This window comes from Rattus norvegicus, chromosome 1 (genome assembly GCF_036323735.1).
Source record: "Rattus norvegicus strain BN/NHsdMcwi chromosome 1, GRCr8, whole genome shotgun sequence".
NCBI classification, from domain to species: Eukaryota; Metazoa; Chordata; class Mammalia; order Rodentia; family Muridae; genus Rattus; species Rattus norvegicus.
In genome coordinates, this window is record NC_086019.1 from 75403289 (window position 1) to 75431098 (window position 27810).

Sequence of the window (27810 nt, forward strand, 5' to 3'; positions counted from 1 at the left end):
TATAGTATATCTAAAGTCAAAACATACATAATGGGGACTTTATAACATTACTCAGAACATATGTACAGTTGCAGTGTAAAGTTTCCTTTATCTTTTCTCTGCTGATATCCTCTTTGGTTTAACTTGAATTTGACAATTTCTTTGACCCTAACTCCTCCATGAAAAGTTCCACATGAAAGTCCCTAACCCTGTTCTAGACAGCAGGGGTCAAAATGCCTCAGCTAACTGCATCTTTTTTGTATTCTGAATTACTGCTTGCTTTCTTTGTTTTCTTGTGCCGAGTGGAACTAGGATATAGATATTTCTAGGTTCTTTGCCCTTTAAAGCTCCATATAAGATGCATTCCAGGGGGCTGTATGAAAAGTGTTTTGATCTAGGCAGTAAGCAAGCCTGATAAATGCAGACTTTGAGTACAAACTTTGAATTGGGCCCGTGTTCTTTGAGACATCACCCTGTAATTTGTTAAGAAAAACAAATTGCAAGTACAAAATATATTAGAATGATGTTCAAGAGACAACTTAAATCAGATTAAGTTAATCACTGGCTTTTATGAAATGTCACACCATATAGACATGTACATACATGTGTGCATACTCAGGTCAGGACTTTTAGAAAGAAGGGACATCTGGTGTGGTAAGATCTCATAGAATTAACAGCACAATCAAAATAGCCCAAATATGCCAGAAGAAGTGACATGGAGAAGGACAATATATGATGAATAATAGCTACTGAATAAATATCCCATGTAGCTCCTGGAACTCTGTCTTGGATAATCATGCACCCATTCAGAATTCTATTGTGAATATGATAGAAAAGAAGGCAGTGGATTTGTCAGCTCTTCTGTGGAGTACAACAGGAGGACACTTTCTTTGCATCCTTTTATTCCTTTGAGAGAAGGTGTCTGTATACCATTCTTAAACTGAGTGAGATCCCTTTCCAAATGCAGACAGTGGAAGCTTTGCATTAGCACCAGGCTGAACCAAGCATTCCCACAGAGGGCACTGTTGCTCCTCATATCAATCTGCCATGCTGGGACAGTTAGTTTAACAATCAAAAACTGGAACAGAATTGGCAATGAATCCTGGGATGTGGACAAAATTGGGGAGATCAGCCGAATCCTTAGGTTTTATCAGCTACAAGTAGTCTCCCCTTCCCCATGCAATAGAATGAAGTAGTCCAAGTTCAGAAATACAAAAAGCATTGTTTCAAGTGTGTTTTCCAATTATGATTTCTTATTTAGAAGTGTGCATTTTTCTGTGACTGAGAGTATATAGAGTTTGGAAGACTTGAAAGGGGCCTGTGAGACTGTCTGAAGGTGGAGTTGGGAAAGTAAAATAATACATGCATTCTACAAGTTAAAGCATGAGAAGTAGAGATTGTGCAATAAAAGCTGGGTTGAGGCCAGAGAAATAGAAGAATAGGTTGGTAGGGTCTATCAAAACACTGAATATGACAATGCCTTAAGCAAACTTACTACTTACAAACTAATAAAACATACCAAATAATAAACAAATCAAACAAAAAATCAATATAATGTAAAGGAAGAAAATTCTGAAAATTCAAAATATGGGCATCCTTTTGAATCAGCCAGGGATTTCATGTCTTGTTAGCATCTTTGAATGCCACCATCAATGTGTGAAAAAGTTAGCAACTGCTTTAGTAAAAATAATATTGCACAACAATAATCACACTCTTTACTATCTTTTCAAATTTCCATTCAGTATTTTATTATTCTGAAAACAAATATGCTCTATAATTATAATTTAACTGTGCTACAAAACTGAGGATTTCTATAAGCTATAGTTCCCTCATTTTAAGAATTGAAATTAATATATAATTACATCATTGAGATAATTGAATTTTTCCTTTCCCTGACCCATTCCCAATACCCACACATACTTTGACCTCAAACTCATGGCTTCTTGTATGCTGAGTTGGTTAATGATACTTACTTTTATGTACATGATTTCAATGTTCACCATTTGGTGCTAGATAAACAATTTAGAAGGCTTCTCGCCAGTGAAATCTATTGTTACCTACTCTCAGAATTGCTTCATTGCTTGCACCCTTAACCCTTAAAGAAAGAATTTTCTCCCTCGAACAGTAGACCATTATAAAACAAAACAAAGCAAAAAGCAACCAAAAATGATCTAATCTAAAGGCTGAAAAGAGAAAAATCAAAAGTGATAAAAATCCAGAAAATGACTGATTGTTTGGTGTCGAGCCCCAGTTGAAGCACCCACAATATAATTCCTGTACTCACAGCTTAAGGAACATTTTGGTAGAGGAGGCAGAAAGATTTGAAAAGTCAGAGGAATATGTAACAATGCATCTCATATAAATGTTGAGGAAGCTATACCCATGAAGTCTAAACATGACTGCCTACACACACCAGGACCCCAGTACTTGCTAACATATGAGAATGAAACACACTATGCCCCAAACATCTCATTTTAAAAATTAACCACAAAATATGCTTTCTTTTAAAAACATCCATCAATAATCATGTGGGATTTCATCCATGCATGGACAGCAAGAGCCTATGACCAATTAATAGACATGCACAAAACAGAATTATATATGACAATTTGAAGATTAGATTCCATGTCATTTAAACCATAGGACAAATGGGTAGCTGATATTGCTACCTAGCAGGATTGTCATGCTCTGAGAACACTATGCATCAGAGATCATATGCAGGCAGCATGACCAACATGAGCATTGATGATTCCATTGCATGAAAGAAGTGTGTGGAGATTTGACTGTGCTTGAGGAGAGGCCAAGCTTCATTTGGCTTGAAATATTCAGCTGAATCATATGGATCAGTTCCACCTGCAGGGATCTAAGTAAATCTAAAACCCCAAATCTAGTGTCAAAAAGGCTACAAGGATCTTGAAAAAAAGTCTATAAACTGTTAAGGAAATTAGGAAAACCTGGCAAACAAAACGAGCAGACAAACAAGACATAGTGAATCTTTTTCAAAAAGGCAAAAAGTAAAATAAATGGGCCAGATACAAGAAGATGAAAGGGAAAAAAGCACATTTTAGAGTTCTCTGAAGAAAGCAGTTACTATGGAGAAGATGGAGTAATAGAACCAAGATTGATGATAGAATCCATTTCTCTTCAACACAAGTGACCCACAGGAATCTGAAATACTATGATGTTAAAATTGCTCAGAAATTACAAGAAAACTTTTGGGAACTGGATGATTTCTGATGATTGAAGAAAGGAAGTCTTACAAGAAAGGTAAAAATGGAGAAAATTTATCTTTATACAAAGAAAAGCATAACTCTGATTGCAAACAAAAGCATCTATCTCAACACATTCAAAATCAAAGGCATGAAGGAACAAAATGATCTAAGATTGACTGGACACCCCAGTGAAACAATATAAAATTGTAAAGACTCAGGCTAGAGTCTACGGGAACGATGTGGAGGGGACACCCATATAGAAAGGGAGGGGTGAGGGTTAGGGGGATGTTGGCCTGGAAACCCGGAAAGGGAATAACAATTGAAATGTAAATAAGAAAAACCCGATTTAATAAAGATGGAGAAAAAAATAAAGATGGAGGAAAAAAATTTAAGTGACAGCACATACTAACTAGTAAGGCTGTGAAGAAAGAGATACAATTCTCCATTGCTGGTAGGATCGCAAACTGGTACAGCCATCTGGAAATCAATCTAGTTGGTCCTCAGAAAATTGAAAATAGATTTGCCTGAAGACCTAGCTATACCATTCTTGGGCATATACCCAAAAGATGCCCCACCATGCTACAGGGGCATTTGCTCCATTATGTTCATAGCAGCTTTATTTGTGATAGCTAGAAGCTGGAAAAACACAGATGACCTACAAGAGAAGAATGAATACAGAAAATGTGGTTCATTTGCACAATGGAGTAATCAGGTATTAAGAATAAGGACATCATGAGTTTTGCAGGCAAATGGATGGAACTAGAAAATATTATCCTTAGTGACATAACTCAGACATAGAAGGATATGCATAGTATGTATTCAGTAATAAATGGATATTAGTCAGAAGAATACAGAATACCCAGGCCACAATCCACAGAACTCAAGAAGGTTAACAAGCAGAAGGGCCCAAGTGAAGAGGCTTCAATCCCGCTTCAGATGGAGAAGAAAGCAATTACAGGGCATGGGGAAAGGGAAAAGGGAGGGGAAGAGAGGAACATGATCAGGTATTGGGGGGTGGGTCAGGATTGAAGCCTTGAGGGCCAGCAGAAAAAATGGAAACAGGTAACCTCGGGAGGTAGGAGGTATCGGGGCTTTCTTGTATGTACCAGAGACCTGGGAGGTCCAGACTCAAAGGGAGCTTGTAGACTCCACCTCCAGTAAAAAGACAGGCCATCAAGTATTGGGATGTGGTTGCCATCCTACATTCGGAAACTCTGATCCAATATTATTCTTGTCTGAAAAACTGCAGGCACAAAGATGGGAAAGAACCTGAGGGAAAGAAGTCCAGTGACAGTCCCAAATTGGGATTTAGCTCAAGGGGAAGTGCCAAGGCCTGACATTATTACGGTTGTTACAGTGTACTTACGAACAGGAACCTTTGATGACTGCCCTCTGAAAGACCCAACAGGCAACTAATAGAGCCAGACACAGATATTTACACCCAACTAACAGACAGAAGCTGGTGACCCCTGTGGTTGAATTAGGGAAAACCTGGAAGAAGCTGAGGACGTCAATCCGATAGGACGACCAGTAGATTCAACTAATCTGGAACCCCGAGATCTTTCAGACACTGAGCCACTAACCAGGCAGCATATGCCAGCTGGTATGAAGCCCCCAGCACGTATTCAGCAGAAGACTGCTTAGTTTGAACTCAGTGAGAGAAGATTTGAGGCTCCAGGAAGTGGGGAGGATTGTTGGGGTGGGGATATGGGGTGGAGACATCCTCTTGGAGACAGGGAGGAGGAGAGAAGGCATGGGATAAGGATCAGTCAGTGGGCAGACTGGGAGTGAGATTAAGACTGGGCTATAAAAATATTAAAAAATAAAAAAGTTAAAAGATATTCCATTACAAATGGCATTAAAATCAATGCATTGAAAATTGCAGTCACAAATATGACCGAATAATAAAAAAATACATCACACCTTGGTTATTTTCTTTCTCTCTGACACTTTGCAGAGTGAATGCCAGTTACTGTCTTAGTTGTATACAATTTTACATAATTTCCCACAGAATTCTACAAGACAGGCAGAGGAAATCAATAATAAATCCATCAAATGATATGGCTTAAGAAAAACTTCAAAGCGCACAACATTTCTTGGTGTAGGATTATTTTTATAAAATATAGTTACAAGAAAAATATGAACTATGCTCTAAATTGTTACTCATAAGTCTGTCTCCCTCAAAATTGCAACAGATAACTGTTTTGTTTGTTTGTTTGTTTTTTGTTTGCTTTTGTTAATTAGTTCAAGAGAATTGTTGAGAACTTTGCAGTTTTTTGTCTTTTGTTTTTATCTTTTTTTTGCTGTATCTACTCTGTTCCAATTTGTGTTTCACTTGAGATAGATGGCTATGATTTTTTTAACAACTATGACAACTATATATGATGAACAAATTGAAAGAAATAATAAATAAAACAATGAATGAAAGAGGAAAGGAAGAAAATAAGGAACAAAGAAAAGAAGGAAGAAGGAAAGAATGGAGGAATGAGAAAGATAAAAGCAGACAGAGAGAGTCAGAGACAACACAGAGAGAATATTTAAGTTTGAATGAATAGTAGTATCTAATTACACATTGTTGTGGAATGATATTTTGAGAGCATGATCCCATTCAATGTCTAATATTTGAAAACAATCATGCTGACATAACATTTCAGTGGTGAAATCTCAAAGCAGTATCACAAAACTGTTCTTTTTTTTATTTTTGCTGCTCTATCTGAGAATCATAATTACTTTCAATGAGAGAATAGGTGAAAACCCCATGTCCTTGGAACGTTTCTTTATTTTTGCTTGTTTATTTTTATTTTGTTTTCTGAGACATGGTCTCTGTCAATGTAGTCCTCTTAGCTCTTATTAAATAGACTAGGCTGACCTGAAACTCCCAAAGTTCCTCCTGCCTCTGCCTTTCAAGAGTTGGCCTAATGGCATACACCACAAAAGCAGATTTGGTAAATTCTCATATTTCTACTTATGATGAACAAAGAGATACAAAATATGACATAATTTAAGGTATATACTGTCCAACAGTACACCAGCCAAAACTCAACCTCCCTGCAATCTTTTCAAAGTTTTACCTACCTGTACTTAAAGGACACGCACATTCACTGGAAGATGATTTCAGTGGGCATATCATGCCACATCTGGGAGGATGGAAACATGTACTCAAAATTATTGACAGGACACTTCATCCCAAAACCTCCTAAGGCATTTGAGACACCTTTAATCACAATGACTAAGAGTAATCTGTTCCACTTGCCTGATATTAAGTATTTGGTAACACAGCTTTCTTCAACATAGTGATGTTAGAAGCAATGAAACAAATAGAGAAGTGTCAGACACAGTGTGAGAGCACGCTTATGCTCAGAATTGAAAGGTCACTCTGCCTAATCTGAAAGGGGTATTTGTCTTCACAGCCATAGGATACTGTACACAAAGTACATTGGGCTCTCCTCCACTGAAAATCAGTGTCTTTATTGGTAAACACTTACTGGGTCTTGTTAAATTTTATGTTTAGTGGCAAATATAAATGTTAAAAGGGTTTATTTTAATTGCATGTGCACTAACCTATACCATTTAATTTCTACAGACGTCATTATGTGAACATTTCTCATGGTGTGGATCAGATACACAGTGTTTCCTAACTTGCATTACTGGACAGCAATAAAGACTCTGTTCTCAATCATAGATATTTCATTTTCTATGGATTAAAGGTAGACTTCACGGTTGTTTTCTATTGCTCCTGCTGTACTTTCTCCTCTTGCATACTGAATTTTAGAATAAATGGCAGATGTGGGTTTTTAATAATTGAATATATAAGGAAGAACAGTGATAATTTATAAGTCACTGCTGATCTCTCAATTGGTCACTTATTTTGCTGTTTATAACTGTTTGATGTGGACATTAGCTGTATTTCTCATGTCAAGACATGATTATAGAAACACAAATGGTAATTAACTGTTACAACCCAAACCCTGTTTGTGTCAGAGTGGATACTAGAATGCCCTGAACATGATAGTGTGGTGCACTCACCTCAATCTGTTTTCATGAAGCCGCGATAGATGTTATTAAGCATATTCCATCCTTCATGTGCTTTGTGATTAAGACATTTGGTTCACTTTGATAACATTTTATTGTATGTTTTGGCTATGGAATGTTTTCATTTAGGGCGAATGGATAGTCAGTGGTAAAGACCAATTGCTGCTATTTGAAAGGACCTGGGTTTGGTTTCCTGTACCCACATGGTGGCTCACTACTCCTGTAACTCCAATTCCAACACACTCACACACTCCTCTTCTGTCCTCTGCAGGCACTGTATTCTTTTCTTGCATGTACATACTTGGAAGGAAAACATCCATGCACACAAAATCAAAACAGACAATAAATTACTCTTTTAAAAATATGTTTTCACTTTGACATGGCTTATGTTACAGGTAAATGACCAGTGCAAATATGAATGCTGTGCTGTGAGTATGATCGGGCCTAAGAGAAAACAGTTTCAACAACCAGAAGATGGGCCTTTTGTTTATAATGTCCCTGGAAATAAGCATTGTTTTCTGTGAGATGAATTGCCAATACCATTGATCTCTAAAGAGTACACCATGAAATAATAGCATGTTCTAAAAAAGCATTAGAAGAAAATTAAGTTACTAAAATATTTTATTTAATATTGTATATTCATTTCCTATATATTATATCAAGAAACACATTATAATAAATTTATATATAATTAAAGGATATTTATTTTATAAAAATATAAAATATAATTAAGTGATTTAAACAATAAAATATATAAGACACTCAAATAGAGGGGATTCATATTATATTAAAGATGAATTTAAAAAATGTGAAAAGTTAAACATTGCCAAAGCTATTGAAATAAAGGTTAAGTGTGGAGAAAAATGTAGCAGAGAACTAGAGCCCTTACTCTCCATTCACAAGGTGCTGTGTACTATTAACAACAATGATACATATTGAGGAAAATCATGACATGAGTTTATGCTTAACATTAGAATATGACTAAATGAGAGGAGGTAATTCAAGACATACTTGGTCCTAGAAATCAATGTTTGATACTCATTCTCTAATTTCTCTTCACTATATCTTCCAAAATTCAAGAGAGAGGTTTCAAACTAGGCATTGTATCAATGGTCATTCAATACATACATAGTAAATGCCCTTTATATCTCATAAATGTACTCTTATATAAGAATATATTTTGCTCTGGAAACAGACTCACATCTTGCAACTCCCCATAGTTGTATGTTTCTTCTATTTCCATTCCAATGTTTGCTATGCTGTGAAACCATGCTAAGTTCAATAATAATAATAATAATAATAATAATGAGAATAATAATGAGAATAATAATAATACCTGTAAAAGTAGTCTACACAACTTATACTTTAAGGTGAGCTATCACATTGACTTGTTACCACAATCATTCAGGACCTTCACAGACGGAGTGGATTACCCTGGTGTTAATCAGTCACTGAAATAGAGGGACTTACATAACAATAGGGAATGGGACAAGGATAGGGACACGTCTCTATTTTTCACTCACCTCTTATCTATATAACTATTCTTGTGCCTTACCTGTCTGTTCCATGGATTAGCTTCTACTCCAGATTCTCACTACTAGGCCTGAGTATTGTCTTAGCCCACTTTTCTCTGTGCAGCATGCTCTGAAACAGATTGTGCTCACCTGACTAATTGCAAGGTGAACTTGGTGTAAATATTCCGGCTTCATAATGACAAGCACTGAGGGAGAGGAAGGCATATCAAGCCTGAGATAAAGGTTCTGTGATTCTGTGACCTCACTTCGCACTGAAATGACAACTTTTATTTCATCTGCAGTGGAAATGACAGTACTCTCTTTGGGATACAAAATCATTTAAGAAACTCTTTCTTGTTGCTAATTAAAAAGGACACTTAAAAGTTTCTTATGAATGTCTCAAAGGTACAAAGTGTTTTGAATATGTATTAAATTTTTGTGATCCATGAAGATTCAATGAATCCCTTGTGGAAGTTGCAAGAAACTTTAATTTTATATTCATAAGAAATGTATAGAAGTCTCTGTGTTGCACTGGATACAGACTTCTCTGTCTTCTTTAAGTCCAAAGAAATTTAGTTCTTTTAAAGAAAATTTAGAACATTTACTATTAAATTATCTATGTTTATTTAATAAAAATAGATATGTTTTAGTGGACTCTACCCTTCATTATCTCTTTACTAAGTCAACAATTATCCAACGACCATTATTTCTGCCAAGTTTATCTAGTTCTAAAAGTAAAACAACAAAACAAAACAAAAATACTGAGTCTACCTAGTGGTATTTATGTGCCTAGTGTACAGGCATCTATGGAAACATTGGTAGCATCCTAACTGTTGAATCTTTACAGGTAACTGACAGTTCTTTGGGTCAGTAGTTCTTCTGCTAAAAGTGGACATCCTCACAACTTGCAATTTGTTGTGATCTTTTTATACTTTGTTCTTTGAGGGTTTTGTGTATACTGCCACAACAAGTGAACTCATATGTGCAAGTATCCTATTATGTCTGTTAAAAATGGTTTCCTTAGAATCATCTACCTCAAGTGTTTATAAGCTCTGTGCATTTACTCTCATGATGATTCCTGAGTCTTGGGGGTGTGATATAGATGTTCCAGTTTTAGTTGGACACCTCATAGTCTGTTATTCTCAGCACCATGAATGAGTGTGGAATGCTGTAGTTAATCACCATAGACAGAAAAAGAAGGGCTAAGAAATGTACACATCCCTCAGCATAAAGATAAGAGATTAGAAGTCAGCTTATTGCTATGTCTGTGTAGCAAAAAAAAATAGCATTAGGTTTATTTATTTATTTATTTAAATTATTCTTTTACTGTAAACCTTGATCTCCTTTACTCCCTGTTTCTCCCTCTATTCTTTTTTTTTTTTTTTTTGAGGAAAGGGTTTATTCAGCTTACACATTTACATTGCTGTTTATCACCAAAGGAAGCCAGGACTGGAACACAAGCAGGTCAGGAAACAAGAGCTGATGTAGAGCCCATGGAGGGATGTTACTTATTGGCTTGCTTCCCCTGGCTGGCTCAACTTGCTCTCTTATAGAACCCAGGTCCACTAGCCCAGAGATGGGACCACCTGCGATGGGCTGGGTCCTCCCCCCGATTGATCACTAGTTGAGAAAATGCCTTACAGTTGGGTCTCTTGGAGGCATTTCCTCAACTGAGCCTTTCTCTGTGACAACTCCAGCTTGTGTCAAGATGACACACGAAACCAGCCAGTAAAGTAAGTAATGTCTAAAGAACAGAATATAAATCTGAAAGAAAACTCGTTACAATTCAGTAGTTATTCAAATCACAGAACCAGATTGTTCTTGCTCAGAAGTGGATTTTAAAATTTGTCATTTGTTTAAAGTGATTTAGGTTTTTCAGTTTAACCCAGGGGTAACCTCCACCCAAAAGGATGCCCAGAACTACGAGAGGTCTAGCCTCTCTGAAATCTTCCTCCCAGCCTTGGATGCGGAACTGAGTTGTGGTGATTTTTTTTTTTTTAGTCAGACAACACAGCAAGGGCTAGCAGAACTGTAGCTAGTCAAATCTGACAACAGGCCAAGTCCTCAGTTAAAGAAAACCAACCGAATGTCACAGTCGAGCAGCGTACTGTCTTCCTGAAGCACAGTGCAGACATCATGTGTGATCGGCGTCTTCGCCATCTTTGTCATTTTGCATGGACGCTTCAGCGGACCCTCATTTTTCTTTCATTTGTTGGCCTTATAGAGTTGCAGAACTCAGACCACGCTGCAGACATGAAAGGCAAGCAGTCCTGTGGGGGCTTCTCAGAAAAGTCTATGGTCCACATGCACCTACTCCTAGAGGAGGACAAGGTCTCCGGAAGCAGCGGTAACTAAGTTGCCTTTGATGAGAATGTAAAATTTGGTTATTTTGAGAGGAAGAAGAGGAAAGGGCTTTTTTTTTTTAAAAAAACTTGGACAAACTTTGAACATTTTTCTAAAAACTACATTTGTTTCTTCTAACATAAACAGGGAATTGCATCCTCTGTCCAGCAGTAATTCTGAGGTAATTTACTGGAATCTTAATGTGTATTCGGTTGCTTTTCTCTTTGACACAAAGTACTTAGGAATGAAGTGACTTACAATGGCCCTTTGAAGAGAGACAATTCACATTGGTGGTGGGAAGGCTCCACCGTAGGAAGGCTCCGTGGTCGCGGGAAGGCATGGTGGAAAGGCTCCGTGGTGGTGGAAGGCATGGCTGGAAAGCTCCGTGGTCGTGGAAAGGCGCGGTGGGAAGGTTCCAAGATGGTGGAAGGCTCTATGGTGGTGGGAAGGCTCCATGGTGGTGGAAGGCATGGTGAGAAGGCTCCATGGTGGTGGGAAGGCTCCATGGTAGTGGGAAGGCTCCATGGTGGTGGAAGGCATGGTGGGAAGGCTCCATGGTGGTGGAAGGCTCCATGGTGGTGGAAGGCATGGCGGGAAGGCTCCATGGTGGTGGGAAGGCTCCATGGTGGTGGAAGGCATGGCGGGAAGGCTCCATGGTGGTGGGAAGGCTCCATGGTAGTGGGAAGGCTCCATGGTGGTGGGAAGGCTCCATGGTGGAGGAAGGCATGGTGGGAAGGCTCCGTAGTGGTGAAATGTATGGCGTCTCCCTCTATTCTTATTTGTCCATAATTCATGTCTCCTCCCCTTGCCCTCAGGAAAGGGAAGGCCTCCTGTGGATCTCTATACTTTCTAGAATCATATTTTTGCCCTTGATAATGGTGCCAGGAATTGGTTCCATCTTTTGAAGTGTGCTTGCAACTCAATGAGAAAGTCATTGGTCACTAACATGGTGCTCATGACACTGTTGTACAAAGCTTGGTGTTGGTATAGCTCCTGCATTGACATCTGGCTAAGATTATGATTATATATAGCTCTTTGAAAACTATCCCATGAGGATGGTGTTTCAGGGTAACCACCATCTCATTTTTCTATGTTCTATCACTTGAATATATCTTATTTTTAGGAACAGAGTTGCCATCTAAAGATCACTGACCCCCTAAACATTATAGGCTATTAGCAACGATCTTGATTATTATCAATCTATTTCTTAAATCTTAAATAAATTCTGCTACACATCACAGTACTCAGCAGAGAAAATAATCAAATATGAAAAAAATATTTAATGAACTAGGACTAAAATTACTAACATCACACACATTTTATCATAGGAGATATTTAGACCTCTGACTATAGTGCAATACAAATTTACTTTAAGATGATCCGATGAAGATCCTCTTAGAAATGAAAAAAAACTAGAAACTTTTCATGAGTCAGCTAGATTACAGAATGCATTAAAATATGCAGTAAAATAAATTTCCTATCAAATTGTTTTTTTGTATATTTTGTTTGTACCTATAGTAATTTAACTAATATAGATTTAATTTTGCATATCCAAAAACAACTTCAATTATTTGATAAATACTGTACAATTGAATTGTATTTCAAAATTGTGCATAAGAGTGAGTGAGGTAAAAGGGAATATGAAGCAGATTTCTCACTTAGGGTTGATTACCCACAGCCTCTTCCTTTCAGACCGCTGAGTGGTTATTCATCTTTCCATGTATTACTTCCTGATGAGAAAAGTACTTTCTCTGACACAGGTTGAAGGTATCCCAGGTCTATGGGTATAAATATACTGGACAGAAGGCAATTTGTAGGATGATCATTTATCAAAACAACAGCTGTTTCTAACAAAAGGCTATAATTGGCGAAGTCATAGATATTTATTTAAGACTACAGTGCCACATTACTGATTCCAGAGGAAAACACCAAACGAAATCTGGATCCCTGCTGCACGGAAGATCCCAGAAAGGGCGGCGCAGATCTTCCAGGTGGCTGCCGCCGCCAAGAGCGCGTAAGCAACACCCCACAAGCAAACTTGAGCCTCAGGACCACAGGTAAGACCAACTTTTCTGCTGCAAGCTACCTGCCTGGTGAACTCAAGACACAGGCCCACAGGAACAGCTGAAGACCTGTAGATAGGAAAAACTACACACCTGAAAGCACAACACTCTGTCCCCATAACTGGCTGAAAGAAAACAGGAAAACAGGTCTACAGCACTCCTGAAACACAGGCTTATAGGACAGTCTTGCCATGGTCAGAAATAGGAGAACAAAGTAATACTAGAGATAATCTGATGGCGAGAGGCAAGCGCAGGAAACCAAGCAACAGAAACCAAGACTACATGGCATCATCGGAGCCCAATTCTCCCACCAAAGCAAACACGGAATATCGAAACACACCAGAAAACCAAGATCTAGTTTCAAAATCATATTTGATCATGATGCTGGAGGACTTCAAGAAAGACATGAAGAACTCCCTTAGAGAACAAGAAGAAGTCTACAGAGAGGAATCGAAAAAATCCCTAAAAGAATTCCAGGAAAACATAAATAAACAAGTAGAAGCCCATAGAGAGGAGTCACAAAAATCCCTGAAAGAATTCCAGGAAAACAAAATCAAACAGTTGAAGGGATTAAAAATGGAAATAGAAGCAATCAAGAAAGAACACATGGAAACAACCCTGGATATAGAAAACCAAAAGAAGAGACAGGGAGCTGTAGATACAAGCTTCACCAACAGAATACAAGAGATGGAAGAGAGAATCTCAGGAGCAGAAGATTCCATAGAAATCATTGACTCAACTGTCAAAGATAATGAAAAGCAGAAAAAGCTACTGGTCCAAAACATACAGGAAATCCAGGACACAATGAGAAGATCAAACCTAAGGATGATAGGTATAGAAGAGAGCGAAGACTCCCAGCTCAAAGGACCAGTAAATATCTTCAACAAAATCATAGAAGAAAGCTTCCCTAACCTAAAGAAAGAGATACCCATAAGCATACACGAAGCCTACAGAACTCCATATAGATTGGACCAGAAAAGAAACTCCTCCCGTCACATAATAGTCAAAACACCAAATGCACAAAATAAAGAAAGAATATTAAAAGCAGTAAGGGATAAAGGTCAAGTAACATATGAAGGCAGACCTATCAGAATCACACCAGACTTCTCACCAGAGACTATGAAAGCCAGAAGATCCTGGACAGATGTCATACAGACTCTAAGAGACCACAAATGCCAGCCCAGGTGACTGTATCCTGCAAAACTCTCAATTAACATTGATGGAGAAACCAAGATATTCCATGACAAAACCAAATTTACACAATATCTTTCTACAAATCCAGCACTACAAAGGATAATAAATGGTAAAGCCCAACATAAGGAGGCAAGCTATACCCTAGAAGAAGCAAGAAACTAATCGTCTTGGAAACAAAACAAAGAGAAGAAAAGCACACAAACATAACCTCATATCCAAATATGAATATAACAGGAAGCAATAATCACTATTCCTTAATATCTCTCAACATCAATGGCCTCAACTCCCCAATAAAAAGACATAGATTGGCCCGCAGCAGCTCTCTGCTCCCAGACCCGGTGAGAGAGAGACCCAACGGCCTGGTCAGGTGGGCACTCCTGAGGCTGCAGAGCGGAAGAGACCACCAACACTGCTCACCCCTGCCCACATCCCTGGCCCAAGAGGAAACTGTATAAGGCCTCTGGGCTACCGTGGGGGAGGGCCCAGGAGCGGCAGGACCCCTGCCTGAGACACCGCCGGAACCTGAAAGAAACAGACCGGATAAACAGTTCTCTGCACCCAAATCCCGTGGGAGGGAGAGCTAAACCTTCAGAGAGGCAGACAAGCCTGGGAAACCAGAAGAGACTGCTCCCTGCACACACATCTCGGACGCCAGAGGAAAAAGCCAAAGACCATCTGGAACCCTGGTGCACTGAAGCTCCCGGAAGGGGCGGCACAGGTCTTCCTGATTGCTGCCGCTGCAGAGAGTCCGTGGACAGCACCCCATGAGCGAACTTGAGCCTCAGGACCACAGGTAAGACCAAATTTTCTGCTGCAAGAAAGCTGCCTGGTGAACTCAAGACACAGGCCCACAGGAACAGCTGAAGACCTGTAGAGAGGAAAAACTACACGCCCGAAAGCAGAACACTCTGTCCCCATAACTGACTGAAAGAGAGGAAAACAGGTCTACAGCACTCCTGACACACAGGCTTATAGGACAGTCTAGCCACTGTCAGAAATAGCAGAACAAAGTAACACTAGAGATAATCTGATGGCGAGAGGCAAGCGCAGGAACACAAGCAACAGAAACCAAGACTACATGGCATCATCGGAGCCCAATTCTCCCACCAAAGCAAACACGGAATATCCAAACACACCAGAAAACCAAGATCTAGTCTCAAAATCATATTTGATCATGATGCTGGAGGACTTCAAGAAAGACATGAAGAACTCCCTTAGAGAACAAGTAGAAGCCTACAGAGAGGAATCGCAAAAATCCCTGAAAGAATTCCAGGAAAACATGAATAAACAAGTAGAAGCCCATAGAGAGGAGACACAAAAATCCCTGAAAGAATTCCAGGAAAACACAATCAAACAGTTGAAGGATTTAAAAATGGAAATAGAAGCAATCAAGAAAGAACACATGGAAACAACCCTGGATATAGAAAACCAAAAGAAGAGACAAGGAGCTGTAGATACAAGCTTCACCAACAGAATACAAGAGATGGAAGAGAGAATCTCAGGAGCAGAAGATTCCATAGAAATCATTGACTCAACTGTCAAAGATAATGAAAAGCGGAAAAAGCTACTGGTCCAAAACATACAGGAAATCCAGGACTCAATGAGAAGATCAAACCTAAGGATAATAGGTATAGAAGAGAGTGAAGACTCCCAGCTCAAAGGACCAGTAAATATCTTCAACAAAATCATAGAAGAAAACTTCCCTAACCTAAAAAAAGAGATACCCATAGACATACAAGAAGCCTACAGAACTCCAAATAGATTGGACCAGAAAAGAAACACCTCCCGTCACATAATTGTCAAAACACCAAACGCACAAAATAAAGAAAGAATATTAAAAGCAGTAAGGGAAAAAGGTCAAGTAACATATAAAGGGAGACCTATCAGAATCACACCAGACTTCTCGCCAGAAACTATGAAGGCCAGAAGATCCTGGACTGATGTCATACAGACCCTAAGAGAACACAAATGCCAGCCCAGGTTACTGTATCCAGCAAAACTCTCAATTAACATTGATGGAGAAACCAAGATATTCCATGACAAAACCAAATTTACACAATATCTTTCTACAAACCCAGCACTACAAAGGATAATAAATGGTAAAGCCCAACATAAGGAGGCAAGCTATACCCTAGAAGAAGCAAGAAACTAATCGTCTTGGCAACAAAACAAAGAGAATGAAAGCACACAAACATAACCTCACATCCAAATATGAATATAAAGGGAAACAATAATCACTATTCCTTAATATCTCTCAATATCAATGGCCTCAACTCCCCAATAAAAAGACATAGATTAACAAACTGGATATGCAACGAGGACCCTGCATTCTGCTGCCTACAGGAAACACACCTCAGAGACAAAGACAGACACTACCTCAGAGTGAAAGGCTGGAAAACAACTTTCCAAGGAAATGGTCAGAAGAAGCAAGCTGGAGTAGCCATTCTAATATCAAATAAAATCAATTTCCAACTAAAAGTCATCAAAAAAGATAAGGAAGGACACTTCATATTCATCAAAGGAAAAATCCACCACGATGAACTCTTAATCCTAAATATCTATGCCCCAAATACAAGGGCACCTACATACGTAAAAGAAACCTTACTAAAGCTCAAAACACACATTGCACCTCACACAATAATAGTGGGAGATTTCAACACCCCACTCCATCAATAGACAGATCATGGAAACAGAAATTAAACAGTGATGTCGTCAGACTAAGAGAAGTCATGAGCCAAATGGACTTAACGGATATTTATAGAACATTCTATCCTAAAGCAAAAGGATATACCTTCTTCTCAGCTCCTCATGGTACTTTCTCCAAAATTGACCATATAATTGGTCAAAAAACGGGCCTCAACAGGTACAGAAAGATAGAAATAATCCCATTCGTGCTATCAGACCACCACGGCCTAAAACTGGTCTTCAATAACAATAAGGGAAGAATGCCCACATATACGTGGAAATTGAACAATGCTCTACTCAATGATAACCTGGTCAAGGAAGAAATAAAGAAAGAAATTAAAAACTTTTAAGAATTTAATGAAAATGAAGATACAACATACTCAAACTTATGGGACACAATGAAAGCTGTGCTAAGAGGAAAACTCATAGCGCTGAGTGCCTGCAGAAAGAAACAGGAAAGAGCATATGTCAGCAGCTTGACAGCACACCTAAAAGCTCTAGAACAAAAAGAAGCAAATACACCCAGGAGGAGTAGAAGGCAGGAAATAATCAAACTCAGAGCTGAAATCAACCAAGTAGAAACAAAAAGGACCATAGAGAGAATCAACAGAACCAAAAGTTGGTTCTTTGAGAAAATCAACAAGATAGATAAACCCTTAGCCAGACTAACGAGAGGACACAGAGAGTGCGTCCAAATTAACACAATCAGAAATGAAAAGGGAGACATAACTACAGATTCAGAGGAAATTCAAAAAATCATCAGATCTTACTATAAAAACCTATAGTCAACAAAACTTGAAAATCTACAGGAAATGGACAATTTCCTATACAGATACCAGGTATCGAAGTTAAATCAGGAACAGATAAACCAGTAAAACAACCCCATAACTCCTAAGGAAATAGAAGCAGTCATTAAAGGTCTCCCAACCAAAAAGAGCCCAGGTCCAGACGGGTTTAGTGCAGAATTCTATCAAACCTTCATAGAAGACCTCATACCAATATTATCCAAACTATTCCACAAAATTGAAACAGATGGAGCCCTACCGGATTCCTTCTACGAAGCCACAATTACTCTTATACCTAAACCACACAAAGACACAACAAAGAAAGAGAACTTCAGACCAATTTCCCTTATGAATATCGATGCAAAAATACTCAATAAAATTCTGGCAAACCGAATTCAAGAGGACATCAAAACAATCATCCACCATGATCAAGTAGGCTTCATCCCAGGCATGCAGGGATGGTTTAATATACGGAAAACCATCAATGTGATCCATTATATAAACAAACTGAAAGAACAGAACCACATGATCATTTCATTAGATGCTGAGAAAGCATTTGACAAAATTCAACACCCCTTCATGATAAAAGTCCTGGAAAGAATAGGAATTCAAGGCCCATACCTAAACATAGTAAAAGCCATATACAGCAAACCAGTTGCTAACATTAAACTAACTGGAGAGAAACTTGAAGCAATCCCACTAAAATCAGGGACTAGACAAGGCTGCCCACTCTCCCTAATTATTCAATATAGTTCTTGAAGTTCTAGCCAGAGCAATCAGACAACAAAAGGAGATCAAGGGGATACAGATCGGAAAAGAAGAGGTCAAAATATCACTATTTGCAGATGACATGATAGTATATTTAAGTGATCCCAAAAGTTCCACCAGAGAACTACTCAAGCTGATAAACAACTTCAGCAAAGTGGCTGGGTATAAAATTAACTCAAATAAATCAGTTGCCTTCCTCTATACAAAAGAGAAACAAGCCGAGAAATAAATTAGGGAAACGACACCCTTCATAATAGACCCAAATAATATAAAGTACCTCGGTGTGACTTTAACCAAGCAAGTAAAAGATCTGTACAATAAGAACTTCAAGACACTGAGGAAAGAAATTGAAGAAGACCTCAGAAGATGGAAAGATCTCCCATGCTCATGGATTGGCAGGATTAATATAGTAAAAAAGGCCATTTTACCAAAAGCGATCTACAGATTCAATGCAATCCCCATCAAAATACCAATCCAATTCTTCAAAGAGTTAGACAGAACAGTTTGCAAATTCATCTGGAATAACAAAAAACCCAGGATAGCTAAAGCTATCCTCAACAATAAAAGGACTTCAGGGGGAATCACTATCCCTGAACTCAAGCAGTATTACAGAGCAATAGTGATAAAAACTGCATGGTATTGGTACAGAGACAGACAGATAGACCAATGGAATAGAATTGAAGACCCAGAAATGAACCCACACACCTATGGTCACTTGATTTTTGACAAAGGATCCAAAACCATCCAATGGAAAAAAGATAGCATTTTCAGCAAATGGTGCTGGTTCAACTGGAGGGCAACATGTAGAAGAATGCAGATCGATCCATGCTTATCACCCTGTACAAAGCTTAAGTCCAAGTGGATCAAGGACCTCCACATCAAACCAGACACACTCAAACTAATAGAAGAAAAACTAGGGAAGCATCTGGAACACATGGGCACTGGAAAAAATTTCCTGAACAAAACACCAATGGCTTATGATCTAAGATCAAGAATCGACAAATGGGATCTCATAAAACTGCAAAGCTTCTGTAAGGCAAAGGACACTGTGGTTAGGACAAAACAGCAACCAACAGATTGGGAAAAGATCTTTACCAATCCTACAACAGATAGAGGCCTTATATCCAAAATATACAAAGAACTCAAGAAGTTAGACCGCAGGGAAACAAATAACCCTATTAAAAAATGGGGTTCAGAGCTAAACAAAGAATTCACAGCTGAGGAATGCCGAATGGCTGAGAAACACCTAAAGAAATGTTCAACATCTTTAGTCATAAGGGAAATGCAAATCAAAACAACCCTGAGATTTCACCTCACACCAGTGAGAATGGCTAAGATCAAAAACTCAGGTGACAGCAGATGCTGGCGAGGATGTGGAGAAAGAGGAACACTCCTCCATTGTTGGTGGGATTGCAGACTGGTAAAACCATTCTGGAAATCAGTCTGGAGGTTCCTCAGAAAATTGGACATTGAACTGCCTGAGGATCCAGCTATACCTCTCTTTGGCATATACCCAAAAGATGCCTCAACATATAAAAGAGACACGTGCTCCACTATGTTCATCGCAGCCTTATTTATAATAGCCAGAAAATGGAAAGAACCCAGATGCCCTTCAATAGAGGAATGGGTACAGAAAATATGGTACATGTACACAATGGAATATTACTCAGCTATCAAAAACAACGAGTTTATGAAATTCGTAGGCAAATGGTTGGAAGTGGAAAATATCATCCTGAGTGAGCTAACCCAATCACAGAAAGACATACATGGTATGCACTCATTGATAAGTGGCTATTAGCCCAAATGCTTGAATTACCCTAGATCCCTAGAACAAACGAAACTCAAGACGGATGATCAAAATGTGAATGCTTCACTCCTTCTTTAAATGAGGAAAAAGAATACCCTTGGCAGGGAAGGGAGAGGCAAAGATTAAAACAGAGACTGAAGGAACACCCATTCAGAGCCTGCCGCACATGTGGCCCATATATATACAGCCATCCAATTAGACAAGATGGATGAAGCAAAGAAGTGCAGACCGACAGGAGCCGGATGTAGATCTCTCCTGAGAGACACAGCCAGAATACAGCAAATACAGAGGCGAATGCCAGCAGCAAACCACTGAATTGAGAATAGGTCCCCTATTGAAGGAATCAGAGAAAGAACTGGAAGAGCTTGAAGGGGCTCGAGACCCCAAAAGTACAACAATGCCAAGCAATCAGAGCTTCCAGGGACTAAGCCACTACCTAAAGACTATACATGGACTGACCCTGGACTCTGACCCCATAGGTAGCAATGAATATCCTAGTAAGAGCACCAGTGGAAGGGGAAGCCCTGGGTCCTGCTAAGACTGAACCCCCAGTGAACTAGTCTATGCGGGGAGGGTGGCAATGGGGGGAGGGTTGGGAGGGGAACACCCATAAGGAAGGGGAAGGGGGAGGGGGATGTTTGCCCGGAAACCGGGAAAGGGAATAACACTCGAAATGTATATAAGAAATATTCAGTTAATAAAAAAGAAAAAAGAAAAAAAAAGACATAGATTAACAAACTGGATACGCAACGAGGACCCTGCATTCTGCTGCCTACACGAAACACACCTCAGAGACAAAGACAGACACTACCTCAGAGTGAAAGGCTGGAAAACAACTTTCCAAGCAAATGGTCAGAAGAAGCAAGCTGGAGTAGCCATTCTAATATCAAATAAAATCAATTTTCAATTAAAAGTCATCAAAAAAGATAAGGAAGGACACTTCATATTCATCAAAGGAAAAATCCACCAGGATGAACTCTCAATCCTAAATATCTATGCCCCAAATACAAGGGCACCTACATACATAAAAGAAACCCTACTAAAGCTCAAAACACACATTGCACCTCACACAATAATAGTAGGAGATTTCAACACCCCACTCTCATCAATGGACAGATCATGGAAACAGAAATCAAACAGAGGCGTAGACAGACTAAGAGAAGTCATGAGCCAAATGGACTTAACAGATATTTATAGAACATTCTATCCTAAAGCAAAAGGATATACCCTCTTCTCAGCTCCTCATGGTACTTTCTCCAAAATTGACCATATAATTGGTCAAAAAACGGGCCTCAACAGGTACAGAAAGATAGAAATAATCCCATGCATGCTATCAGACCACCACCGGCTAAAGCTGGTCTTCAATAACAATAAGGGAAGAATGCCCACTTATACGTGGAAATTGAACAATGCTCTACTCAATGATAACCTGGTCAAGGAAGAAATAAAGAAAGAAATTAAATACTTTTTAGAATTTAATGAAAATGAAGGTACAACATACCCAAACTTATGGGACACAATGAAAGCTGTGCTAAGAGGAAAACTCATAGCGCTGAGTGCCTGCAGAAAGAAACAGGAAAGAGCATATGTCACCAGCTTGACAACACACCTAAAAGCTCTAGAACAAAAAGAAGCAAATACACCAGGAGGAGTAGAAGGCAGGAAATAATCAAACTCATAGCTGAAATCAGCCAAGTAGAAACAAAAAGGACCATAGAAAGAATCAACAGAACCAAAAGTTGGTTCTTTGAGAAAATCAACAACATAGATAATCCCTTAGCCAGACTAACGAGAGGACACAGAGACTGTGTCCAAATTAACAAAATCAGAAATGGAAAGGGAGACATAACTACAGATTCAGAGGAAATTCAAAAAATCATCAGATCTTAGTATAAAAGCCTATATTCAACAAAACTTGAAAATCTGCAGGAAATGGACAATTTCCTAGACAGATACCCGGTACCGAAGTTAAATCAGGAACAGATAAACCATTTAAACAACTCCATAACTCCTAAGGAAATAGAAGCAGTCATTAAAGGTCTCCCAACCAAAAAGAGCCCAGGTCCAGACGGGTTTAGTGCAGAATTCTATCAGACCTTCATAGAAGACCTCATACCAATATTATCCAAACTATGCCACAAAATTGAAACAGATGGAGCACTACCGAATTCCTTCTATGAAGCCAAAATTACTCTTATACCTAAACCACACAAAGACCCAAGAAAGAAAGAGAACTTCAGACCAACTTCCCTTATGAATATCGATGCAAAAATACTCAATAAAATTCTGGCAAACCGAATTCAAGAGGACATCAAAACAATCATCCACCATGATCAAGTAGGCTTCATCCCAGGCATGCAGGGATGGTTTAATATACGGAAAACCATCAATGTGATCCATTATATAAACAAACTGAAAGAACAGAACCACATGATCATTTCATTAGATGCTGAGAAAGCATTTGACAAAATTCAACACCCCTTCATGATAAAAGTCCTGGAAAGAATAGGAATTCAAGGCCCATACCTAAACATAATAGAAGCCATATACAGCAAACCAGTTGCTAACATTAAACTAAATGGAGAGAATCTTGAAGCAATCCCACTAAAATCAGGGACTAGACAAGGCTGCCCACTCTCTCCCTACTTATTCAATATAGTTCTTGAAGTTCTATCCAGAGCAATCAGACAACAAAAGGAGGTCAAGGGGATACAGATTGGAAAAGAAGAAGTCAAAATATCACTATTTGCAGATGATATGATAGTATATTTAAGTGATCCCAAAAGTTCCACCAGAGAACTACTAAAGCTGATAAACAACTTCAGCAAAGTGGCTGGTTATAAAATTAACTCAAATACATCAATAGCCTTCCTCTACACAAAAGAGAAAGAAGCCGAGAAAGAAATTAGGGAAACGACACCCTTCATTATAGATCCAAATAATATAAAGTACCTCGGTGTGACTTTAACCAAGCAAGTAAAAGATCTGTACAATAAGAAGTTCAAGTCTCTGAAGAAAGAAATTGAAGAAGACCTCAGAAGATGGAAAGATCTCCCATGCTCATGGATTGGCAGGATTAATATAGTACAAATGGCCATTCTACCAAAAGCGATCTACAGATTCAATGCAATCCCCATCAAAATACCAATCCAATTCTTCAAAGAGTTAGACAGAACAATTTGCAAATTCATCTGGAATAACAAAAAACCCAGGATAGCTAAAACTATCCTCAACAATAAAAGGACTTCAGGGGGAATCACTATCCCTGAACTCAAGCAGTATTACAGAGCAATAGTGATAAAAACTGCATGGTATTGGTACAGAGACAGACAGATGGACCAATAGAACAGAATTGAAAACCCAGAAATGAACCCACACACCTATGGGCACTTGATTTTTGACAAAGGAGCCAAAACCATCCAATGGAAAAAAGACAGCATTTTCAGCAAATGGTGCTGGTTCAACTGGAGGTCAGCATGTAGAAGAATGCAGATCGAACTATTCTTATCACTCTGTACAAAGCTTAAGTCCAAGTGGATCAAGGACCTCCACATCAAACCAGATACACTCAAACTAATAGAAGAAAAACTAGGGAAGCATCTGGAACACATGGGCACTGGAAAAAATTTCCTGAACAAAACACCAATGGTTTATGCTCTAAGATCAAGAATCGACAAATGGGATCTCATAAAACTGCAAAGCTTTTGTAAGGCAAAGGACACTGTGGTTAGGACAAAACGGCAACCAACAGATTGGGAAAAGATCTTTACCAATCCTACAACAGCCTTATATCCAAAATATACAAAGAACTCAAGATGTTAGACTACAGGGAGACAAATAACCCTATTAAAAATGGGGTTCAGAGCTAAACAAAGAATTCACAGCTGAGGAATGCCGAATGGCGGAGAAACACCTAAAGAAATGTTCACCATCTTTAGTCATAAGGGAAATGCAAATCAAAACAACCCTGAGATTTCACCTCACACCAGTGAGAATGGCTAAGATCAAAAACTCAGGAGACAGCAAATGCTGGCGAGGATTCGGAGAAAGAGGAAAACTCCTCCATTGTTGGTGGGATTGCAGACTGGTACAACCATTTTGGAAATCAGTGTGGAGGTTCTTCAGAAAACTGGACATTGAACTTCCTGAGGATCCAGCTATACCTCTCTTGGGCATATACCCACAAGATGCCCCAATATATAAAAAAGACACGTGCTCCACTATGTTCATAGCAGTCTTATTTATAATAGCCAGAAGCTGGGAAGAACCCAGATGCCCTTCACCAGAGGAATGGATACAGAAAATGTGGTACATCTACACAATGGAATATTACTCAGCTATCAAAAACAATGACTTTATGTAATTCATAGGCAAATGTTTGGAACTGGAACATATCATCCTGAATGTGGTAACCCAATCACAGAAAAACACACATGGTATGCACTCATTGATAAGTGGCTATTAGCCCAAATGTTTGAATTACCCTAGATGCCTAGAACAAATGAAACTCAAGACAGATGATCAGAATGTGAATGCTTCACTCCTTCTTTAAAGTGGAAACAAGAATACCTTTGGCAGGGAATAGAGAGGCAAAGATTAAAACAGACACAGAAGGAACACCCATTTAGGGCCTGCCCCACATGTGGCCCATACATATACAGCCATCCAATTAGACAAGATGGATGAAGCAAAGAAGTGCAGGCCAACAGGAGCCGGATGTAGATCGCCCCTGTGAGACACAGGCAGAATACAGCAAATACAGAGGCGAATGCCAGCAGCAAACCACTGAACTGAGAACCCCCGTTGAAGGAATCAGAGAAAGAGCTCGAAGAGCTTGAAGGAGCTCGAGACCCCTTGTGAACAACAATGCCAAGCAACCAGAGCTTCCAGGGACTAAGCCACTTCCTAAGGACTATACATGGACTGACCCTGGACTCTGACCTCATAGGTAGCAATGAATATCCTAGTAAGATCACCAGTGGAAGGGGAAGCCGTTGGTCCTGCTAAGACTGAACCCCCAGTGAACGTGATTGTTGGGGGGAGGGCGGCAATGGGGGGAGGAGGGGGAGGGGAACACCCCTAAAGCAGGGGAGGGGGAGGGATTAGGGGGATGTTTGCCCGGAAACCGGGAAAGGGAATAACATTCGAAATGTAAATAAGAAACACTCAAGTTAATAAAAAAAAAGACTACAGTGCTATTCATAAAATTTCCTTCTGTAGAATAGGTCTAAAATCTGTTCGGGAAGTATCTACAGCCATACCCATAGCAGTCAAGTCACCATTACACCAGTGGGTATATATTGCTTGTCAGGTTAGTATTGAAATATTCAGGGTCTTGAAATGGTTAGGACTACTAGTCAGTTTTTTCTCCAAATAGTCTGCGTAGAATTCTTTAGGAGTATGAAAATTAGCCAGGATGAAAATCAATCATCATGAAGGAAGAATCTCAGGCATAGAATATACAATAGAAGAAATGGATATATCAGTTAAACAAAATGTTAAATATAAAAACTTCCTGACACAAATCACGTAGGAAATTTGGGATAATATTAAAAAACCTAACAAGAATAATGGGAATAGAAAAAGGTAAAGACTCCCAGTTCCAAGGAACAGAGAATATTTTCAACAAAATCATAGAATAAATTTTTTACAGCCTAAAGCAGTAGATGCTTATAAAGATAAAAGCATGTAAAGCACCTTTTAGATTAGTCTGGAAAAGAAAATTCTCCCATGACATAATAGTCAAAACAGAAAATCTTCAGAGCAAAGAAAGAATAAATTCTGCAAGGGCAAAACGTCTAGTAATATATAACAGCAGAACTATCAGAAAGAGCCTAGGTCGATGTCTTACATCATCTAATAAAGCACAGATGCCAACTTATACCAAGAAAAATATCATTCACCATGTATGAAGAGAACAATATATTCCAAGAAAACACCAAATTAGAACAATATCTATCCAAAAATCCAGTCCCATAGAAAATACTTGAAGGAAAATTCCACCCAAGGAAGTAAACTACACACCAGAAAACATAGTAAATAAATAATTCCATACTAGTAAAAACAAAATATCGGGAACACACACACACACACACACACACACACACACACACACACCCCAATATCAAAGTAATAGGAAGAAACAATCATTGGTCATTAATATCCTTCAACATCAGTGGACTCAATTCCCCAGTAAGATGAAGGCTAACAGAACCCAACATTCTGCTGCATACAAGAAACTAACCTGAGCAACAAAGTTATACATTACCTCAGCGTAAAGGGATGGATAAAAGCTTCCTAAGAAAAAGGACTCAAGGAGAAAACTGAAGTATCCATTCTAATGTAGCCATCAACAAATATACATTTAACAAAAATTAATCAAAAGAGATGGGGAAGGATATTTTATGCTTATAAAAAGAAAACTCCACCAAGATGACCTATCAAGTCACAATGTTTACCCTAAATGCAAGCGCACCCATATTTGTAAATGAAGCTTAAACCACACATTGAACTGCACACATTAATGGTGGGAGACTTAAATACACAACACTCACCAATAGATAGATCATCAATACAGAACCTAAACCAAGAAATAATGAAAATAACTGGTTATATATCAAGTGGACCTAATATATACCTAAAGAAACTTTCACTGATACACAAAAGAATACACCTTCATCTCAGAACCACACAAAACCATCATCAAAATTGAACACATAGGCAGTCACAAACCAAACCTACCATTTTCTGAAGAAAAAGGAAAGACAGGAAGATTTGGGAGGAAGAAGAGATGGGGGGACTGGGAGAAGTGGAGGGAGGATGAGATGCCATAAGGTTGTGATGGAAATAAAAATTATTAATTTGAAAAAGTGAAAAAAAGTTTTTATATTTTAACTATAATTAAAACATTTTCCCCTTTCTTTCTTCCTGCAAATCATTCCCAAGTACATCTCTTAATCTCTCTCAAATTCATGGCTTACATTTTTTTAATATATAAATATAGTTTTAGTTCACCAAGTATTAGCAATGGATAACCATTTGGAACGTTTTACCCTGGGGAAGACTATCCCCCCTAACAAAAAGACTGCCAACTACCAAAAGGCTACCAACTATGGCTGCCTCATCCTGGATAGTAACAGCCTGAAAATGTTCATATACAGAAATATGATTTGAGGTAAATCTTATACCTCACTGTGCGATATGCCTATAATATGTATGTATGTATGTATGTATGTATGTATGTATGTATGTATGTATGTTTGTATGTATATAGAACTGTCTTATGGGAATGTATGTGTTATTTTCTATGAGTGCATTTGACTTACCAAAGTTTAATAGAGAGTAATAAAGTTTAATAAAGGAAAACTATCTGAATAATCCTATAATCTGCAAGGGATTAGCAGCAATTATAAAAGTCATTCAACCAAA